Consider the following 18,731-nt stretch of genomic DNA (forward strand, 5'->3'; position numbering starts at 1 on the left):
CTCTGCCAGCAGCCCTAGGGCAGGGAATACAGTGCAGCGATAGCCAGGGGCTTTCTGACTGTGACCTATGATTACAAAAAAACTTAGTTGACCTGTGGTTTGTTCCATTTTGTTGTGATGCTTCAGAAAGGTAAAAAAAAATATGTGTTGAGTATTTCTTCTCTTGAGGTTTAACATTATCTTGACTCATATACTTTTAATTCAAAATTATATTATCCAATCAATTGTCTACTATCATGAAATTCCAAGCTCTTACTGGTTGTGCGAACTGTAGTTCACCTCCATAATACATGGGGGCAATGTTCCATCGATTACGGAAAAAACATCCAGTTCCGTATTTCTTCAAACTACACTTCCTGCTGTTGCGGGTGGAAGTGTTTCGCATCGCTGTATATGAAACTGTAATATAATTATATTTCAAAATGAATACAGTGTTATCGAGGGCAAATTCCCTCTTTGCCTTCTCGCTCAGCGTGATGGCAGCTTTGACGTTTGGCTGTTTTATCACGACAGCGTTCAAAGACAGGAGGGTGCCGGTGGATATCCACGTCTCGAGAGTAATGCTGTGAGTGATGACTAGTTATTATTATTATTGAACTACAGTGAACATGCATTGCTTTGGTTTAGATAGATCACATTTTTATTCGTATACATAGTTATAGGTTGGCTACATAGCTAGATCGGTGTATGAGTCTTTGCAATGGTGCTAACTAATTCCATCTCGAGGTGATCATTTAATCCATATGGCAATATTGACGCCAGTCAATCTAACAAACACCAGTGTATTAAATGAACAACCGTTGTTTTTGTCTTTGGCTACAATGTAGCTTGCCAGCCAGACCGGATGCCAGCTGCTGCTTGCAACATTGTATCCAATAGTTTAACAGCACGTCAGCGCGGTATATTTTGTCAAACTGTAAACGAGCTGCCAGCAGATGGAATGTTTCCGACCTTACTTTTGACATTTAGCTATCATCACACCTTTGCATTAGCTTTATAATAGTGTATGTGAATGCTTCCATCCATGCAGATGAACATATCACGTTACATTTTGTAGCTGCGCATCTATAGTAGCCATTGCTCAGACCTTGGAGCTGTGGTATGCCATTCCTGTAGCTCAGTGGTTCTTAACCTGGGTTCAGTGCAAAGTGTGAGCAGTCTCAGGGGTTCGGCGGAGGTCAAAAAACATCCGATTCATATGATTCGTGATGACCCGCCTACTACCATCATTGGCTGTAGCCAAGATCAAAAAACATCAGATATTTTGACAGCTTTCTGTTTGTGACTGTGGTGAAAGGAATGTCTTGGATTTCTTTCTTAATATTTTAATCCTTCATACTTACTGTCACAAAAAAGAACTGGTCCTTTACAATTTGACAGGAAAAACCGTGGTGATGAGTCAATGTCCTAACTGGACCCATTTGAAAGAAGTGACCTGGGGTTCAGCACCGGCAAAACTAAGAGAACACTTCCTTAAGCTGCATGGACATGGAAAATACAAGAACACAACACTCGCTGACTGGAACGATTCAATGAAAAGGCTCTTGCCTGTTCTACTTGTCCCATCAACAAACCGATCCTCACAGCATCGTACGCTTACCTGATCGCAAAGAGGGCAAACCACACACCATTGGTGAAACACTCAACCAGCTGTGTTGAAGATGGCGAATATCATGCTGGGAAAAGGGCCGAACAGTTATCCCAAATTTCTTTCAAATGACACCATCAGCGACAGAATAGAGGACATGAGCAAAGACATCTTGGCTCAAGTATCTAATTTCAACCCGGCAAAATTCAGCCTTTTCGTTGAGACCACAGAAATCTAAGCCAGCTTTTATTCTTTTCGCTACGTGAAAGACGACGTGATAAAGGAAGAATTTTTATTTTGTAAGACAACAACAACTAAGGCAGCCGATGTGAAGAAACTTGTGGATGACTTCTTCAAAGACAACAATCTTTCGTGGGATATGGTTTCTGCAGTTTGTTCGATGGAGCTCCAGTCATGCTGGGAAGAAAGTCTACCCGCTAGTGAAATGCAGATGCACCACACATCATTGTTACGCATTGTATTCTGCACAGGCATGCGTTGGCAACAAAAACCTTGCCTCCAAAACTGGCAGAAGTATTAAAAATTGTAGTGGAATGCGTGAACTATGTGCGAACTAGTGCTCTGCGGCATCGCATCTTCAGTGAGCTGTGTAAAGAAATGGGCTCTGAATCAGGTACTTCTGTCCATTCTCGTTGGTGGTTATCCCGGGGACAGGTGCTGGTGTTTTTGCCGTGCGTGTGGAATTAGCCTGTTTTTGAGCACCAACATTGTCATCAGATTCTTCAAAAATCAGTTCATTCTCATTTTATTGGTGGGAACTTCGAAGCTCTCAATCATCTCAATCAAAAGATGCAGGGCGAGTGGAGTCAAATCATCGAGCGGAGGAAAACCTGAAGGCTTTTCAAAAAAAGCTACCGTTATGGAAACTGAACAGAGAACAATAACTTTGCAAACTTTCCCCTGCTGGACGACTGTGTAAGTAAGATCGAAGATGTATCTGGAATCAGAGACATTTCTGTACCCGCTGAACTGAAGCAAGCAATAGCCACGCACTTAGATGAGCTTGCAAAGTCTTTGGCGGATACTCCTACAAAAGTTCTAGCAGCTGCACCATTGAGAGACATCTTGTCAATGATGAATACCTCACCGATGAAATCATTGAAATTGCCAGGTTCAACAGCACTCTTCAGAACATAACGCTTTCAACGTTTTGGTGTCAACAAATGGTAACGTACCCTGTTATTGCTAAGAAAGCTCTGGAGATTTTCATCCGTTTGTTACAACATATCTTTGGACAATTTTATACCAGGATGCTGGACATAAAAACGGAGGAAAGGAACAGACTTTGTCCGAAAATGACATGAGAGTGGCACTTGCATGAAGTCTGCATTTCTGAACTGGTCTCTGAAAGGCAACAGCAGAAGTCACACTGATTTGCAGTAAATATTCATTATTATGTTTTTGTTTTTGTGAAAATGATAATCTGTGTGAAAATGTTTTGATGATTTTGTTCTTTGAAAACAGTGATGTTGATGCACGGTTCATTTTGTGCACCAGTCAAATATATACCTATGTTTTGAAATATATATATTTTTTCAATTAAGAAGGGTTCTGAATGCGCATATGAAACTGTTGGGGTTCAGTACCTCCAACAAGGTGAACCACTCTGTAGCTGTACCAAGCCATACAGTGCAAATACTCTACACTGCCAAAATGTACACAGAAACCATAAAGTAAATACTACTGACACTCCAAGACAAAAAAAAACAGATATTTTGACAGCTTTCAATTCCACGTGGTGAAAGGAATGTCTTGGCTACTGATGCACTGCCAAACTAACTACACTTTACCATTTGACAGAAAACCAATGACACACACCCAGGGAAAGAAGTGACCTACACCTTGACCTCTCTGCACATAAAGCCCATGTTTGACTGGAACGTCAAGCAGCTCTTCCTCTACTGACACTCCAATACAACGTACTTACAACGGGTGTACATTACTGACAACAGTTGACCATTTAAGAAATAAACGGGGAGGTACCTACCTGAATTTATCTAATAGAACTCTTGTTTTCGTTGCAAATTGTTTTCCTTTTCGACTAAACGTTTTCTGTCGCGAAATGTTTTGCAGAATCGCCGTGATGAACACAACCCAGACCTGTTCTTTTTCCTGTTGAGCTATCAATTATCATACGTTCCTCTTGGCTTGCTTTGAAGGGATGACCTTCTATAGGTAGATTACCCGATATATAGAAATGCAGAAAAATAGTCATACTTCTACACCACCTGGAGCAATGCAAGAACTGACCTCTTTCCTTCAAGATGTATCACTGATCATTATCACACGTTCCTCCTCTTGGCTTTGGTAGGCTGGTTGCCACACGCTGTTGACACATTGGTTCTTCTACAGATCACACACATTTAACTGACACTCCAAACCACAGAAGGCAATATGGTTTGATGGGTGAGATTTTATAAATAGTGTAGCCTAAGAAGTAGCCTAGGTTGGTCTCAAGTCTGTCTGTGCTGTATAGTTCAATGTAAACTATGACTATAGAATTTGGACACACTCGTGAAGACAGCACGTAAACGCCTCTTTCCCCTCAGGGGGCTGAAAAGATTTGGCATGGTTCCTCACATCCTCAAAAATTTCTACAGCTGCACCATTGAGAGCATCTTGACTGGCTACATCACCGTTTGGTATGCAATTGCTTGACAACCCACCATATACATGGGTACACACCACATCACTGGACTGACTCCCTCCATCGAGGACTTTTATACCAGGTGGTGTCGGAGGAAGGAAGAGTCCCGCCACCCTAGTCATAGTCTGTTCTCTCTGATACCGCACCGCCAGCAGGACATAAGACAGTTCATCAAATGACTACCTGGACTATTTGCATTGACATCCTTCTTTAAAATAATTTTTTTGCACTGACTCTTACACCGGCTCTGCACACTTACTGGACTCTACCCACACACACACATACTACTGACACTCCAATACACACACACACATACTACTGACACTCCAATACACACACACACACATACTACTGACACTCCAATACACACACACACACATACTACTGACACTCCAATACACACACACACATACTACTGACACTCCAATACACACACACACATACTACTGACACTCCAATACACACACACACATACTACTGACACTCCAATACACACACACACACATACTACTGACACTCCAATACACACACACACATACTACTGACACTCCAATACACACACACACATACTACTGACACTCCAATACACACACACACATACTACTGACACTCCAATACACACACACACATACTACTGACACTCCAATACACACACACACACATACTACTGACACTCCAATACACACACACACATACTACTGACACTCCAATACACACACACACATACTACTGACACTCCAATACACACACACACATACTACTGACACTCCAATACACACATACTACTGACACTCCAATACACACACACACACACATATTACTGACACTCCAATACACACACACACACACATACTACTGACACTCCAATACACACACACACATATTACTGACACTCCAATACACACACACACACATACTACTGACACTCCAATACACACACACACATACTACTGACACTCCAATACACACACACACACACATACTACTGACACTCCAATACACACACACACATACTACTGACACTCCAATACACACACACACATACTACTGACACTCCAATACACACACACACATACTACTGACACTCCAATACACACACACACATACTACTGACACTCCAATACACACACACACACATACTACTGACACTCCAATACACACACACACACACTCCAATACACACACACACACATACTACTGACACTCCAATACACACACACACATACTACTGACACTCCAATACACACACACACATACTACTGACACTCCAATACACACACACACATACTACTGACACTCCAATACACACACACACACTGACACTCCAATACTCCAATACACACACACATACTACTGACACTCCAATACACACACACACATACTACTGACACTCCAATACACACACACACATACTACTGACACTCCAATACACACACACACATACTACTGACACTCCAATACACACACACACATACTACTGACACTCCAATACACACACACACATACTACTGACACTCCAATACACACACACACATACTACTGACACTCCAATACACACACACACATATTACTGACACTCCAATACACACACACACATACTACTGACACTCCAATACACACACACACATACTACTGACACTCCAATACACACACACACATACTACTGACACTCCAATACACACACACACATACTACTGACACTCCAATACACACACACACATACTGACACTCCAATACACACACACACATACTACTGACACTCCATATACACACACACACATATACACACACACACATACTACTGACACTCCAATACACACACACACATACTACTGACACTCCAATACACACACACACACATACTACTGACACTCCAATACACACACACACACATACTACTGACACTCCAATACACACACACACATACTACTGACACTCCAATACACACACACACATACTACTGACACTCCAATACACACACACATACTACTGACACTCCAATACACACACACACACACATGCATATTGACACCACACACACATAGACACGCTGCTGCTACTCCGTTTATTATCTAATCTGATTGCCCTGTCACTTTTACCCCTACCTACATGTACATATTACCTCAACTACCTCATATCCCTGCACATTGACTCAGTACCGGGACTCCTTGTGTATATAGTCTCGTTGTTATTTAATTGTTACTATTTCCGTGTTTATTTTTAGTAAATGTGTCTTGCATTTTAACGCTGCATTGTTGGGAAAGGGCTCGTGAAGTAAAGCATTTCACAGTGAAGTCTGTTGTATTCTGCTCATATGACACATACAATTAGATTAGATACAGATCTGGGATCAGGACACCTAGGAAGGTGGAGTGCATGGTAAAATAGCTGCCAACTAGTGATGTTTAACTGCGACGTGTTGCGCTTTCTTTCAGGCCCTGAACCAGGTGGTTCTGTGGGATAAGATCTTGCTGAGAGGAGAGAGCACCAAGCTCAACCTCAGAGACATGAAGTCCAAGTACTTCTTCTTCGATGACGGAAACGGGCTTCGGTAAGCGTCCTCTGTTCACCCTCTCACTTTTATTCTGCTGCCAGTAACCCAGCGATAACAAATCCTGTTTTTGATATAGCATTGGTGTGGAATCTGACTTGACGTCAATTTATTGAATCAAATCAAATAGTTTGTCACACACAGTTTACCGCGGGTATAAAAGGCTCATCGACATAATCATTTTGCGACACCTTTTAAACCTGCTATAGACTCTGACAAATACAATTTCATCTGATTTTACATAGAGAAACAAATGTTTGTTTTGCATTTAGGCCGACATGTTGAATAGTTATGGAACACCCTTTGTATGCAGCAGAGGGCAGTATAGGACCGCTTTTGGCAACTCTCCCGCTTGTCTCAGTCTTTTGAAGGGAAATTCTGTAGGAATGATCTACGATGTTTAAGGCCTCTGTGTGATGATCTCTCCACCAGGGCGAACAAAAACATCACCCTGACTCTGTCCTGGAACGTGGTGCCCAACGCTGGGATCCTGCCCCTGGTCATGGGCTCTGGCCACATGTCTGTCCCCTTCCCCGAATCATACGAGACCACCAAGAGCTACTAAACTGTTCTATCGTTTGTGTTTGTTGTGTCATCTTTTATGACTTTTAATAAAAGTGGACATTTGGGAACGGTTCAATTGTTGCCTTTTTTGCATTGATGCTGCCGCAGGAAAAAAATACTGTCTCAATGTTGCTAGCAGTGAAATCCTTGTCTTTTTTCCCCGAAATTCCTCTCAAAGCTCATTAGAGGAGAGACCTTGGATCCTCTACTTAATGCACTGTGAGAGAGGTGAGGAAATAACGAGGAGTAAACAAGGATATGCCTGCTGGTAATCCTTGGTTTAAATGGTCATTGCTGAGATGGACTTAGTAACTAGAAAGTCAGGACTCCTCATGCTTCATGTAACTGTACAGTAGTACTCAGTACCTGTGTAATGAAGGGCAATGTGAAGTCGCTGAATAATTACATTTTTGTTTGTTCACTGCTTTCTTTTTTAATAAAAAATATCTGAAAGATAATTCTGTACAATTGGTTATTAGTAGAGAAGCGGAAGAGGATTGGTTTAAAAGGGGTTTCTGGGTGGCGCAGCTGTCACTGCATCTTAGCGCAGGAGGTGTCACTACAGTCCCTGGTTTGAATCCAGGCTCTATCACATCCGGCTGTGATTGGGAGCCCCATAGGGCGGTGCACAATTGGGGTAGGCCGTCATTGTAAATAAGAATTTGTTCTTAACTGGCTTGCCTAGTAAAATAAAGGTAAAATACAAAAACATTCGTAATGTTTACATTTTACTGACAGATGGCGCCATATGACCACAAACACAACTTACCCGAAGCGTTCAGAGTAGTTGCCACATTGAGAATGATGGACATAGGCCCATAAAATAATTTTCGATGTCGTATAATTGAGTTCCACAAAACAATATATGTTCTGTTAATAATGTTTTGAAATGATGGTATATGGGTATAATGGCTACAACGGCGTCGTTTGAAATGTGCATTTGAGCTCCAAATAACTGAACATATTTCAATGTCCCTCTAAATAATGTCCATAGGTAATAGACTAGACAGATTGGCGATTTCAACATTTAATTGAAGACCTCATATTTGAGTGGGTTTGGGGAGGTAGCGAGTGGAAAAACATCCATTGTATGACACAATAGGAACAGAAAAGCCCAAGGTTGTTGACACAGCAGCCACAGTTGAAGGGGAAATGTAATTATAGCTAGCAAGATATTTGTATTCAAGAGACTGATTTGAATCTTGGAAAATAACAAATTCATATGAGTTGTTCTTAGACCATATGTGATATGCAGGGGAACCAAACAAGAGTTGGGGAAATTCAGCTGCGTATAGCAGAGCGCACTGCTATTTAGACGAAGGGTGTTTAGTGGAGAGTTGTACAGGTTATGAAACCCAAAGTGACTTACACTTTAAGACAAGGGGAAAGCTCACCAGGGTAGCAGGGTATCTCCTAAACTAAGGCCTAGGTTCAATCAGATCATGCGTTAACAAGCGATAGCTGACACCCGCATTATAGCTGATGTTTAGGCAGTGTTGGAGGTGGAACTGGGTTGGAGCTGTCAAATTGGTGAGCAGCCTCTTGTGCACTGTCACGAAGCCACACCCGCCCCACTGGCGTTAGAAGTTCAGAACGAGAAAGTGTAGGCTATATAGAAATAATTACGCTCAAAATAAAAAATCATTAAACGAAATGAGAATTTATATAATTCTAATCGAGGTGTAGGTTACATTCCAGTGTTCGAATTTGTAAACAAGGCTGCATGGGATTTATGTTAATGCGACTGTGCAGCCAATGGATATGTCTGCTTTAGGTATAATGCCACGAGCTGCTGGTGGATTTGACAGCCTTAAGGAACAGTTCAAACCTCCAAAACGGGAGGGTTGTGTTTCAAAAAATTTAATTGGCCACGTGTTCAAATCAAATCAAATGTATTTGTCACATACACATGGTTAGCAGGTGTTAATGCAAGTGTAGCGAAATGCTTGTGCTTCTAGGTCCGACCGTGCACTAATATCTAACAAGTAATATAACCTAACAATTTCCCAACAACTACCTTATACACACAAGTGTAAAGGAATGAATACGAATATGTACATAAAAATATATGAATGAGTGATGGCTGAACGGCATAGGCAAGATGCAGTAGATGGTATAGAGTACAGTATATACATGTGCGATGAGTAATGTAGGGTATGAAAACATAACACGCATTGTTTAAAGTGGCTAGTGATACATTACATCAAGATGGCAAGATGCAGTAGATGGTATAGAGTACACTATATACATATGAGATGAGTAATGTAAGGTATGAGAACATTATATAAAGTGGCATTGTTTAAAGTGGCTAGTGATACATTTAATTACATCAAGATGGCAAGATGCAGTAGATGGTATAGCATACAGTATATACATATGAGATGAGTAATGTAGGGTAAGAAAACATTATATAATATCAAGTGACTAGTGATAAATTGATTACATCAATTTTTCCATTATTAAAGTGGCTGGAGTTGAGTCAGTATGTTGGCAGCAGCCACTCAATGTTAGTGATGGCTGTTTAACAGTCTGATGGCCTTGAGATAGAAGCTGTTTTTCAGTCTCTCGGTCCCCGCTTTGATGCACCTGTACTGACCTCGTCTTCTGGATGTTAAGCGGGGTGAAAAAGCAGTGGCTCGGGTGGTTGTTGTCCTTGATGATCTTTTTGGCCTTCCTGTGACATCGGGTGGTGTAGGTGTTCTGGAGGGCAGGTAGTTTGCACCCGGTGATGCATTGTGCAGAACTCACTACCCTCTGGAGAGCCTTCCGGTTATGGGCGGAGCAGCTGCAGTACCAGGCGGTGATACAGCCCAACAGGATGCTCTCGATTGTGCATCTGTAAAAGAGTGTTTTTGGTGATAAGCCAAATTTCTTCAGCCTCCTGAGTTTGAAGAGGTGCTGCTGCGCCTTCTTCACCATGCTGTCTGTATGAGTGGACCATTTCAGTTTGTCCGTGATGTGTACGCCGAGGAACTTAAAACTGTCCACCCTCTCCACTACTGTCCCGTTAATGCAGATAGGGGGCTGCTCCCTCTCCCTCTGCTGTTTCCTGAAGTCCACAATCATCTCCTTTGTCTTGTTGACATTGAGTGTGAGGTTATTTTCCTGACACCACACTCCGAGGGCCCTCACCTCCTCCCTGTAGGCCGTCTCGTCGTTGTTGGTAATCAAGCCTACCACAGTAGTGTCGTCTGCAAACTTGATGATTGAGTTGGAGGCATGCATGGCCACGCAGTCATGGGTGAACAGGAAGTACAGGAGAGGGCTGAGAACGCACCCTTGTGGGGACTTTGTTACCTACCCTCACCACCTGGGGCGGCCCAGCAGGAAGTCCAGGACCCAGCTGCACAGGGCGGGGTCAAGACCCAGGTTCGAGCTTAATGACGAGTTTGGAGGTTACTATGGTGTTAAATGCTGAGCTGTAATCGATGAACAGCATTCTTACATAGGTATTCCTCTTGTCCAGATGGGTTAAGGCAGTGTGCAGTGTGATGGCGATTGCGTTGTCTGTGGACCTATTGGGGCAGTAAACAAATTGGAGTGGGTCTAGGGTGTCAGGTAGGGTGGAGGTGATATGGTCCTTAACTAGTCTCTCAAAGCACTTCATGATGATGGAAGTGAGTGCTACAGGGCGGTAGTCATTTAGCTCAGTTACCTTAGCTTTCTTGGGAACAGGAACAATGGTGGCCCTTTTGAAGCGGGGACAACAGACTGGGATAAGGATTGATTGAATATGTCCTTAAACACACCAGCCAGCTGGTCTGCGCATGCTCTGAGGACGCGTCTGGGGATGCCGTCTGGGCCTGCAGCCTTGTGAGGGTTAACACATTTAAATGTTTTACTCACGTTGGCTACAGTGAAGTAGAGCCCACAGGTTTTGGTAGCGGGCTGTGTCAGTGGCACTGTATTGTCCTCAAAGCGAGCAAAAAAGTCTGTCTGGGAGCAAGGCATCGTGATCCACGACGGGGCTTGTTTTTCTTTTATAGTCCGTGATTGACTGTAGACCCTGCCACATACCTCTCGTGTCAGCCGTTGAATTGCAACTCCACTTTGTCTCTGTACTGACGCCTAGCTTGTCTGATTGCCTTGCGGAGGGATAGCTACACTGTTTGTATTCGGTCATGTTTCCGGTCACCTTGTCCTGATTAAAAGCGGTGGTTCGCAAGTTCAGTTTTGCACGAATGCTGCCATCAATCCACGGTTGCTGGTTGGGGAATGTTTTAATAGACGCTGTGGGTACAACATCACCGATGCACTTGTTAATAAACTTGCACACCGAATCAGCGTATTCATCAATGTTGTTGTTTGCCGTAATGCGGAGCATATCCCAGTCCACGTGATCGAAGCAATCTTGAAGCGTGGAATCCGATTGGTCGGACCAGCGTTGGTCCGGGAGCTTCCTGTTTTAGTTTCTGTCTGGCTGGGAGCAACAAAACGGAGTCGTGGTCAGCTTTTCCGAAGGGAGGGCGGGGGAGTGCCTTATATGCATCTGCTTGCATGTGTCTCCACTTTATCAAGAGGTTTTGGTACTTCCCTTATGCACTATGCTTTTCCACAAGCTAACTTTTACTAAGAGGGAAGAAGAAAAACTATTCCCCCTCAGGAGATTTGGCATGGGTCCTCAGATCCTCAAAAGGTTCTACAGCTGCACCATCCAGAGCATGGTTGAATCACTGCCTGGTATGGCAACTGCTCGGCCTCTAACTGCAAGGCACTACAGAGGGTAATGCGAACAGTGCATCACTGGGGCCAAGTTTCCTGCCATCCAGGACCTCTTTTCCAGGTGGTGTCAGAGGAAGGCCCTAAAAGTTGTCACAGACTCCAGCCACCCTAGTCATAGACTGTTCTCTCTGCTACCGCACGGCAAGCGGTACCAGAGCGCCAAGTCTAGGACCTAGAGGCTTCTTTAAACAGCTTCTACCCCCAAGCCATAAGTCTGCTGAACAGCTAATCAAATGGCTACTCAGACTATTTGCATTGCCCCTCTCCCCCTCTTTTACACTGCTGCTACTCTCTGTTGTTATCATCTATGCATAGTCACTTTAATAACTCTACCTTCATGTACATATTACCTCAACTAACCGATGCCCCCGCACATTGACTCTGTACCGTTACCCCCTGTACAGTTGAAGTCGGAAGTTTATATACACTTAGGTTGGAGTCATTAAAACTCGTTTTTCAACCACTCGACAAATGTCTTGTTAACAAACTATAGTTTTGGCACGTTGGTTAGGACATCTGCTTTATGCCTGACACAAGTCATTTTTCTGTTTACAGACAGATTATTTAACTTCTAATTCACTGTATTACAATTCCAGTGAGTCAGAAGTTTACATAAACTAAGTTGACTGTGCCTTTAAACAGCTTGTAAAATTCCAGAAAATGATGTCATGGCTTTAGAAGCTTCTGATAGGCTAATTTACATAATTTGAGTCAATTGGAGGTGTATCTGTGGATGTATTTCAAGGCCTACCTTCAAACTCAGTGCCTCTTTGCTTGACATCATGGGAAAATAAATAATAAATCATTCAAGACCTCAGAAAAAATTTGTAAACCTCCACAAGTCTGGTTCATCCTTGGGAGCAATTTCCAAATGTCTGAAGATACCACGTTCATCTGTACAAACAATAGTACGCAACTATAAACACCATGGGACCACACTGCCGTCATACAGCTCAGGAAGGAGACGCATTCTGTCTCCTAGAGATTAGTGTACTTTGGTGCGAAAACTGCAAATCAATCCCAAAACAACAGCAAAGGACCTTGTGAAGATGCTGGAGGAAACAGGTACAAAATGATCTCTATCCACAGTAAAAACGAATCCTATATCGACATAACCTGAAAGGCGGCTCAGCAAGGAAGAAGCCACTGCTCCAAAACTGCCATAAAAAAGCCAGACTATGGTTTGCAACTGCACATGGGGACAAATATTGTATTTTCTGGTCTGATTAAACAAAAATAGAACTGTTTGGCCATAATGACCATCGTTATTTTTTGAGGAAAAGGGGGAGGCTTGCAAGCCAAAGAACACCATCCCAACCGTGAAGCATAGGGGTGGCATCATGCTGTAGGGGTGCTTTTCTGCAGGAGGGACTGGTGCACTTCACAAAATAGATGGCGTCATGAAGGAGGAAAATCATGTGGATATATTGAAGCAACATCTCAAGACATCAGTCAGGAAGGTAAAGCTTGGTCGCAAATGGGTCTTCCAAATAGACAATGACTCCAAGCATACCTCCAAAGTTGTGGCAAAATGGCTTAAGGACACCAAAGTCAAGGTATTGGAGAGTTACCTCTGCTGCAGAGGATATGTTCATTAGAGTTAACTGCACCTCAGATTGCTGCCCAAATAAATGCTTCATGGAGTTCAAGTAACAGACACATCTCAACATCAACTGTTCAGAGGAGACTGCGTGAATCAGGCCTTCATGGTCAAATTGCTGCAAAGAAACCACTACTAAAGGACACCACTAAGTACAAGAGTCTTGCTTGGGCCAAGAAACACAAGCAATGGACATTAGAAAGGTGGAAATCTGTCCTTTGGTCTGATGAGTCCAAATTTGAGGTTTTTGGTTCCAACCAGCGCGTCTATGAGAGACACAGAGTATGTGAACGGATGATCTCCGCATATGTGATTCCCACCGTGAAGCATGGAGGAGGAGATGTGATAGTGCTTTGCTGGTGACTCTGATTTTTACAAATTTAAGGCACACTTAACCAGCATTTCATCAAGGATCTCTCTGTACTTTGCTCCGTTCATCTTTCCCTCGATCCTGACTAGTCTCCCACTCCCTGTCACTGAAAAACATCCCCACACCATGATGCTGCCACCATCATGCTTCACCGTAGGTACAGTGCCAGGTTTCCTCCAGACATGACTTTTTGCATTTAGGCCAAAGAGTTCAATCTTGGTTTCATCAGACCAAATAATCTTGTTTCTCATTGTCTGAGAGTCATTTAACTGCTTTTTGGCAAACTCCATGTGGGCTGTCATGTGCCTTTTACCGAGGAGTGGCTTTAGTCTGGCCACTCTACCATAAAGGTCTGGAGTGCTGCAGAGATGGTTGTCCTTCTCTACAGAGGAACTCTGGAGCTCTGTCAGAGTGGCCATCGTGTTCTTGGTCACTTCCCTGACCAAACCCTTTTCCACCGATCGCTCAGTTTGGCCAGGTGGCCAGGTAGAGTCTTGGGGGTTCCAAACTTATTCCATTTAAGAATGATGGAGGCCACTATGTTCTTGGGAAACTTCAATGCTGTAGACATTTTTTGGTATCCATCCCCAGATCTGTGCCTCGACACAATCCTGGCTCGGAGCTCTACGGACAGTTCCTTCCACCTCTTGGCTTGGTTTTTGCTCTGACATGCACGGTCAAATCAAATCAAATCAAATTGTATTTGTCACATGCACCGAATACACAGGTGTAGACCTTACTGTGAAATGCTTACTTAACAAGCCCTTAATCAACAATGCAGTTCAATAAATAAAGTTAATAAAATATTTACTAAATAAACTGAAGTTTAAAAAAAATGTAATAAATGCAAAAGTAACACAATAAATGTACATAACAGTAATGAGGCTGTATACAGGGGTTACTGAGTCAATGTGTAGGGGTACAGGTTCATCGAGGTCATTTGTAAAGTGACTATGCATAGATAATTAACAGCGAGTAGCAGCTCTGTGAAAACAAAAAGGTGGTGGGTGTGGGGTTTCAATGTAAAGAGTCCGGGTGGCCGTTTGATTCGTTTAGTTATTCTGCAGTCTTATGGGTTGGGGGTAGAAGATGCTAAGGTGTCTTTTGGTCCTCGACTTGATGCTTCAGTACCTCTTGCTGTGCGATAGCAGAGAGAACAGTCTATGACTTGGGTGACTGGAGTCTTTGACAATTTTTTGGGGCCTTCCTCTGACACCGCCTAGTATATAGATCCTGGATGTCAGGAAGCTTGTACTGGACCGTACACACTACCCTCTTATAGCACCTTCTGGTCAGATGCCCGAGTAGGTGCCTTACCAGGCGGTAATGCAACCGGTCAGGATGCTCTTGATGTTGCAGCTGTAAAACCTTTTGAGGATCTGGGGGACCTATGCCAAATCTTTTCAGTCTCCTGAGGGGGGAAAGGTGTTGTCGTGCCCTCTTCACAATTGTCTTGGTGTGCTTGGACCATGATAGTTTGTTGGTGGACACCAAGGAACTTGAAACTCTCGACCCGCTCCACTTCAGTCCTGTCGATGTTAATGGGGGCCTGCTCTGCCCTCCTTTTCCTATAGTCCACAATCAGCCCTTTGTCTTGCTCACATTGAGGGAGAGGTTGTTGTCCTGGCACCACACTGCCAGGTCTCTGACCTCTGTCTCATCGTTGTCGGTGTCGGTGATCAGGCCTACCACTGTCGTCAGCAAACTTAATGTTGGTGTTGGAGTCGTGCTTGTGGGACCGAATATTGACAGGTGTGTGCCTTTCCAAATCATGTCCAATCAATTGAATTTAACACAGGTGGACTCCAATCAGGCCATAGAAACATCTCAAAGGTGATCAATGATGCATCTGAGCTCAATTTTGAGTCTCATAGCAAAGGGTCTTTCTTTTACATTTGCAAACATTTCTAAAAACCTGTTTTTGCTTTGTCATTATGGGGTTTTGTGTGTAGATAGATGAGAAAAAATACGGCTGTGACGAAACAAAATGTGGAAAAAGTCAAGGGGTCTGAATACTTTTCCGAATATACTGTGTGTGTTGTATTGTAACTGACAAAAACAATCAATCAATCAATCCAAACTGTGCCATAGATGAATGGAAAGAGACATCTGTTACAAAACACAAAAAAGTTTAGAGATTGTGAAGCTAAACCTTCGATACTGAGTAGGCCTACAAGACAGGGAAGGATGTGTTTTCTGTTTGTCGAGATTGACATAGTCTGTTAATTGTGGTGTTGAAAATGCAAACCATGATATTGAAGTGCACAAAGTCATTATGCTTTGTTTGTTGTTGTGTGGTGCATTGGCATTGGCAAATTCGTTGCACATTTTTTATATAATTATTAATATGGCATCAAAATGTTGAAAATCTGATTCCCCTGTAGCTGACCATTATCTGCAGGTGGCTCCTCAACCATCTGGCCCATAGCCCTGCATGCTGTAACAGGCAGGGAGAGTGAGCTCGTCCGTGGTCGCTGGTGAACCCTCAACCATCTGGCCCATAGCCCTGCATGCTGTAACAGGCAGGGAGAGTGAGCTCGTCCGTGGTCGCTGGTGAACCCTCAACCATCTGGCCCATTGCCCTGCATGCTGTAACAGGCAGGGAGAGTGAGCTCGTCCGTGGTCGCTGGTGAACCCTCAACCATCTGGCCCATAGCCCTGCATGCTGTAACAGGCAGGGAGAGTGAGCTCGTCCGTGGTCGCTGGTGAACCCTCAACCATCTGGCCCATAGCCCTGCAAGCTATAACAGGCAGGGAGAGTGAGCTCGTCCGTGGTCGCTGGTGAACCCTCAACCATCTGGCCCATAGCCCTGCATGCTGTAACAGGAAGGGAGAGTGAGCTCGACCGTGATCGCTGGTGAACCCTCAACCATCTGGCCCATAGCCCTGCATGCTATAACAGGCAGGGAGAGTGAGCTCGTCCGTGGTCGCTGGTGAACCCTCAACCATCTGGCCCATAGCCCTGCATGCTGTAACAGGCAGGTAGAGTGAGCTCATCCGTGGTCGCTCGCAAATCATCAACCATCTAGCCCATAGCCCTGCATGCTGTAACAGGCAGGTAGAGTGAGCTCCTCCGTGGTCGCTCGCGAACCCTCATTCATCTGGCCCATAGCCCTGCATGCTGTAACAGGCAGGTAGAGTGAGCTCCTCCGTGGTCGCTCGCGAATCATCAACCATCTGGCCCATAGCCCTGCATGCTATAACAGGCAGGGAGAGTGAGCTCGTCCGTGTTCGCTGGCGAACCCTCATTCATCTGGCCCATAGCCCTGCATGCTGTAACAGGCAGGCAGAGTGAATTCGACCGTGGTCGCTGGCGAACCCTCAACCACCTGGCCCATAGCCCTGCATTCTGTAACAGGCAGGGAGAGTGAGTTTGACCGTGGTCGCTGGCGAACCCTCAACCATCTGGCCCATAGTCCTGCATGCTGTAACAGGCAGGGAGAGTGAGTTCGACCATGGTCGCTGGCGAACCCTCAACCATCTGGCCCATAGTCCTGCATGCTGTAACAGGCAGGGAGAGTGAGTTCGACCGTGGTCGCTGGTGAACCCTCAACCATCTGGCCCATAGTCCTGCATGCTGTAACAGGCAGGGAGAGTGAGTTTGACCGTGGTCGCTGGCTAACCCTCAACCATCTGGCCCATAGTCCTGCATGCTGTAACAGGCAGGGAGAGTGAGTTTGACCGTGGTCGCTGGCGAACCCTCAACCATCTGGCCCATAGTCCTGCATGCTGTAACAGGCAGGGAGAGTGAGTTTGACCGTGGTCGCTGGCGAACCCTCAACCATCTGGCCCATAGTCCTGCATGCTGAAGTGGCAAAGTCAATATCCAGTCGCCACAGTTATTGTTATTTGTGGTCGTAAACATTATTTAGAGATAATGAGGAGGGAGGGTGTGTGTTTTTTTACAATACAAGGGGTGAATCTTGTGAAAATATTTTATACGTTGTCGAGGGGGCGGGTAAATTTTTATAATGACACCTTGAGTTTGACCAATCCATTTTGAACTCTCTCTAATATAGTCCCACCTCTAACACCGCCAAAACAACCTCTATGCAGATGTCAGCTAAAGCGGATCTGATTGAATAGAACCCTATGTGTTTTTTTAGGACAGAAGTAGAAACACGAATAGGTAAAATAATTTCGGCGATAACTCTCACATTAGCAGAATGCGTCTTCACTGTGTGTGATGAGAAAACCGTTCAGCAGCTTTTAATTTATACGGGAAGTCACTGATAACCTTTTCACACTATTTTGCCGAACTGGACTGTGCTGACTCATATTTTTTTAAACATGATCCTATCTACCAGCTATAGTGAATGCTTTACCAGTACACCTCAGTAGTGTGAGAAGGGTACATAAAAGGTCTCTCTGTCATGTTGTGACACAGAGCAGAAGTACCAGAGTGGATCCACTTCACACAACCTCTTTCTTCAGAAGCACCGCACAGGGGCTTCTGTAATCACTCAAGGGCAACTCGAAGGCACGATCAGCATGTATTAAGTAACCCTGGGAACTCCTCCTGTCAGAGACACAGAGCGCGGGAGAGCGACGTTATCCACCTGTCTGGCGAACAGGGAGGGAACCTGTTTTAGAGGGAGAAAGATGTGTGTATCAGGAGTGTGTGTGTTTCAGGAGTGTGTGTGTATCAGGAGCGTGTGTGTGTGTAGG

At 44.1% G+C, this 18,731-nt stretch overlaps 1 pseudogene across 1 annotated transcript; it reads left to right on the top strand.

The window, feature by feature from the left end:
* Positions 1-324: 324 nt before the first annotated feature.
* On the top strand, positions 325-7,829 carry LOC124012857 (annotated as a pseudogene). The gene is made up of 5 exons (XR_006834784.1): positions 325-565; positions 1,381-1,445; positions 3,441-3,541; positions 6,692-6,807; positions 7,240-7,829. The product of XR_006834784.1 is annotated as a signal peptidase complex subunit 3-like (transcript).
* Positions 7,830-18,731: the final 10,902 nt, after the last annotated feature.

Source organism: Oncorhynchus gorbuscha, linkage group LG24, assembly GCF_021184085.1.
Source record: "Oncorhynchus gorbuscha isolate QuinsamMale2020 ecotype Even-year linkage group LG24, OgorEven_v1.0, whole genome shotgun sequence".
Classification (NCBI taxonomy): Eukaryota; Metazoa; Chordata; class Actinopteri; order Salmoniformes; family Salmonidae; genus Oncorhynchus; species Oncorhynchus gorbuscha.